Below are 4,940 nucleotides of genomic sequence, written 5' to 3'. Positions count from 1 at the left end.
ACTTCAAAAAAATAAAGTAAATTGCATATCTTTAGTCTTATTTTTAAAAAAATCCCAAATAGCTATTATTTAATAAAATGTTTAGAAAATTGTTGGCAGATTTTTATTATTATGTAATATTTATTTTTATTTTTCATAATGTATTTATTTATAGAATTACATAGTTACTATATAGATATACATTCATGGGTGTGAGAAAGTTAGATGGAATAGTTCACTCTTTCCTAGTTTGCTTTAATATTTATATGTTGAACACTGTAACCAAAACACTCTTGGGGAAGAAAGAGTCATTTAAACTGCCAAGTTATAGTCTGCCATTGACAGAAGACAATGCAGGTACTTAAAAAGAAACCATGGATTACTATGCTTTACAGGTAGTTGCTCCCTCTGGCTTACTCGTCCAGTTTTCTTATACAGCTCAGCCCACTTATAAAAAGACACACTTCTAAATATTAACAACAGCAACCTGTAAACAATGGGGTTATACTAGATATGATTAGCGTTTATGTGATGGCCCGAATCTAGAGAAGTTTCTCCTCTGCATGTTAAATATAGTGTAAATAAAAGAAAATGTTAACACAATTACATAAATTAGGTAGATTGTTTTTCATCTCCTAAATTAGTGAAGATTGATATCCACAGCTATTAAAGGTATTGAAAATTCAATATTCATTTATTGCTAATGGTTGTATCAATTGGCCAAATTTAAAGAAAAAGCAATTTGGCAATATAGTAGGTATCCATCCAAAATTTATATATTTTATCCCTGGATAATAACTTTGGCACACTGTCCTCCATTCCTCGAAGTAAAATGTGACATTACATTCAAAATAATATAAAAATAATGTGAATTCATGAACTGTTTATATTAAGTGGTAAGTTGAAAAATATTCTGTCCTTATGATAAAAGAAGTATTGATATAGTAATCTGCATACTAAATTATATAATCATTACAATGATAATGAAGACACTAATTTGATTTATAAAGGAAAATTTTTAAAAAAATACAAAACAAAAAGAAAACTATCTTATAGCTTTGAAGTTACATGAATAATGCCAGTACCTAGGACACTGAAGAAGGGATATATCTGTGAGTTAAGATCACACTAGTTTGCAAACTACCAGGATAGTCACAACAATCTTATAGAATAAATCATCCAATTGGGGGATTGTTTACAGGTTTAGGGGTTTAGCTTATTGTCATCAAGACAAGAGCAGTAGCTGAGACCCTTGTGTGTATTCTAATCCACTGGGTGTCAGGCAGAGAATTTGAGACTGGACTTCCTGTGGACTACTGAAGACTCAAAGCTCACCCGGTGTAATGTACCTCCTCTGTCTGAATCTTTCTCAAACTGTTGCACTCACTGGAGACCAAGCATTCAACTCTGAGTTGTTCCCAGCATAGTAATTTAAACCGGCATAGTAATGTAATGTCCCTGTTGTTTCATATGTATCATTCCCTAGGGTGTTCTTTTTGTCTCCACTCACCTCTCCAGGACTTGGAATGTTTGTCACATGAATTCAAATGAGACCAGAAATTATTTTAGAGAATCAGCAGAGTTTATTATAAATTATGAGAACCACTGATAATGGCAAGCATGAACATCATGTAGAGAGACTACTGAGCTGTTCTATGAATGTATGTTAACTTTATTCTGGGTTCTAAAGTTCCTAGAACAGACACCCTTTCTATGAGCTTTTCTTTACGGCTCATTTGAACCAATTTTTTTCTCTGTCTCTGTCTCTGTTTCTGTCTCTGTACCTCTCCCTCTCCCTCTCCCTCTCCCTCTCCCCCTACCCCCTCTCTATGTATTCACACGTGCAGGTTTATTTGCAAGTGTTCATCTAGGTGTATGTGTATGTGATGACCTAAGGTCAACTTACTTGCTAATTTCTCAGTTGTTTTCTACATTGACCTTTGATATAGCCTCTCTCGTTGACTCAGGTTTTCTAAGTAGGTTATGCTGGCTGGTAGTGAGCACCAGATAGCCACCTGTCACTATCTCTTCAGCACTGGGATTGCACAAGTACATCACTACACATAGCTTAGGTAGGTTCTGTGGATTGAATGAACTCCAGTTTAGTCACCACTCAATCTTCACAGTCCCCATTTGAATTAACTCTTTTTTATTTTTTATTTTTTGACTGTCCTAAATTGTTAATTTGGCATGAATTTTACAAATAGTATGCATGTTAACTGTGAAGCTGGAGAGTATTGTGCCTTCTTCAGGAAAGCCATGAATAGAGTGGTGGAACTTGTCACCCTTTCCAAGACCAAGGCCCCTGCAGCCTGCAAATGCCAGCCCATGCATCTCTCTGTGCTTGTGGACCAGTTTGGTGTTTGGATTTCTTCTGAGAGCTTTATGGGATAGATCAGTGAGAATGAGCTCAAACATTTACATGTGGAATATTCACAAACCCAGTACGAATTCAAAACTCTCAAAGCCCCAAAATGGTGTCCAGCTCTCTCCTCAGCAACCGAATGAAGGCTTCAGGTAAATTTTAGCTGTTTAACATCATGGTGGACAGACTTGTGATAAGTTGCACCCTTAGCAACCCAGAGTTTGCGACCACCTCGGCAGACACAAATACTGCAAGTGACATAAACTTGCTTAGCCTGTTTACACTTTATCAGGCTGGGTGGGGCGGGGATCCCAGTGCAGGGCAGAGAACTGTCGGTATTCCCAGCAACATACCCTCAGAAAAAAAGCCCACGACAACAGACTGCTTCTTCCTCCACAGCTCCTTGGATTTATTTGTATGCACCCATCTTGGCTCACCTAATGGCTACTACCAGCGAAAAGAAAGAAGCCTCTTGAATTAACTCTTAAGGGAGGGCCCAATGACATAGATAGATAGATAGATAGATAGATAGATAGATAGATAGATAGATAGATAGATGATAGATAGAGATAGAGATATATAGTATCTATCTAAATAGTAATCTTATGATGTTCCAGGCATTTTAGGATGTTATGACCCCACCAGAGGTAGGTTTTCCTCTCATTCTTTTGAGCACCATGGAAACCCGGCAATTTCAGATCATGGTTTGATCAGTGACCAATCATAAGAAAGATGGTTCAACAGGGCCCCTAATGAAGGAGCTAGAGAAAATACCCAAGAAGCTAAAGGGGTCTGCAACCCTGTAGTAGGAACAATAATATGAACTAACCAGTACCCCCAGAGCTGTGTCTCTAGTTGCATATGTAGCAGAGGATGGCCTAGTTGGCCATCAGTGGGAGGAGAGGCCCTTGGTATTGTGAAGATCATATGCCCCAGTACAGGGGAATGCCAGGGCCAGAAAGTGGGAGTGGGTGGGTTGGGGAGAAGGGCAGGGGGAAGGTACAGTGGGCTTTGGGGATAGCATTTGAAATGTAAATAAAGAAAAAAAATCTAATAACAAAATGTTTTCTAAAAAAATAAAAAATAAATAAAAAAAATTAAAAAGATGGTTCATCCTCCATTTTAGCACACAAATACCTCACCAGCAATATTGGAATATTTGGAATAATGCTTAAGATCAAGGACAGAAAGGAATGCTCACTACTTAATCACACTTGCTGCTTTTCCAGAGGACCTGAGTTTCATTCTTAACACCTGGTTTGACAGCTCACAACTTCTTGAAATTGTAGCTCAGAGGATCCCACAGGGTCTTCTGTTTTTTGTGGGTATATATCCACAGGGGAAGGACACACAAACATACAATCTGAAATAAATAGATTTTAACAAATTAAAACACAGTGTACTGACTGGTTTTGTGTGTGAACTTGACACAAGCTGGAGTTATCACAGAGAAAGGAGCTTCAGGTGAGGAAATGTTTCCATGAGATCCAGCTGTAAGGCATTTTCTCAATTAGTGATCAAGGGAGGAGGGCCCATTGTGGGTGGTGTCATCCCTGGCCTGCTAGTCTTGGGTACTATAAGAAAGCAAGCAAGGCATTAAGTAACATCCCTCCATGGCCTCTGCATCAGCTCCTGCTTCCTGACCTGTTTGAGTTCCAGTCCTGACTTCTTTTGGTGATGAACAGCAAAGTGGAAGTGTAAGCTGAATAAAGTCTTTTCTCCACAACTTGCTTCTGGGTCATGATGTTTATGGAGGAATAGAAACCCTGACTAACACACACAGTCATAAGTAAAAAGTAAGCTATTAATTTTGAGAGTTTACATTAGGGAGGGACTTCTCTAGATGCATTCCTTGGTACTGGGCTTCACAAGTATGCATTTTTATTATATGTGTTTTTCTTTATGTTCTCAATCTATTACAAAGAACAGTATCCTTGAGAGGTGAGGGTTACACTTATATGTGGATAAGGAAAAATATTATTATTAGTACCAGACATGGTTTCCCTCAGTGAGCAGGGATCAAGTTCAATTAGAGAGCTTTTGGATACTGCCAAAGTATGCATGCCACTGATGCACCTTTAACGTTACTGTGACACGTTAACTGTTGTGATTCATAGCCATCATAGCTGGATAAGACTCTTGTTTGTTTAACTCCTTTGGAAGCTTTAATGGTTTTCTCTGGGACTGTGAAAGTTAGTTCCTAGGAAGGAGGTTATAAGGTCAATTCCAACTCAAGGCTTTTGTATCTTGCATCTGAAGTGCATGGAGTCTTCAATAGTATGGATTTAACTTTCACCTCTGAGGAGCAACCAAGGACAGTATTAATAGACTGTTATAGGAGTTCTCTTGGACAACAACTTGATGAAGGGCTTCTCATGATTAATGTTGGAGATCTTTGCCATTGTTATGTGTATCCTCTCAGGGAACATTTCAGAAGAAGGTACACAAAGACTGTAAAAGCCAGAGGATCAGGGACTTTACTGTAAATTTGTATCATCTGGTAATATAAGAATATATATGCATAAAATCTCACCAGTATTAATTCTTAAGCATGAGATGAGCAATGGCTACAATAATAGATTTTCTAATCGAGAGG

The 4,940-nt window shown here is 38.0% G+C and overlaps 1 pseudogene; it reads right to left on the bottom strand.

The window, feature by feature from the left end:
* Positions 1-2,194: 2,194 nt before the first annotated feature.
* On the bottom strand, positions 2,195-2,771 carry LOC110317976 (annotated as a pseudogene).
* Between the last annotated feature and the right edge of the window lie 2,169 nt (positions 2,772-4,940).

Source organism: Mus pahari, chromosome 3, assembly GCF_900095145.1.
Source record: "Mus pahari chromosome 3, PAHARI_EIJ_v1.1, whole genome shotgun sequence".
Lineage (NCBI taxonomy): Eukaryota > Metazoa > Chordata > Mammalia > Rodentia > Muridae > Mus > Mus pahari.
The sequence above is the reverse complement of the archived record's forward strand: the minus strand, read 5'-3'. Positions and strand labels throughout refer to the sequence as shown.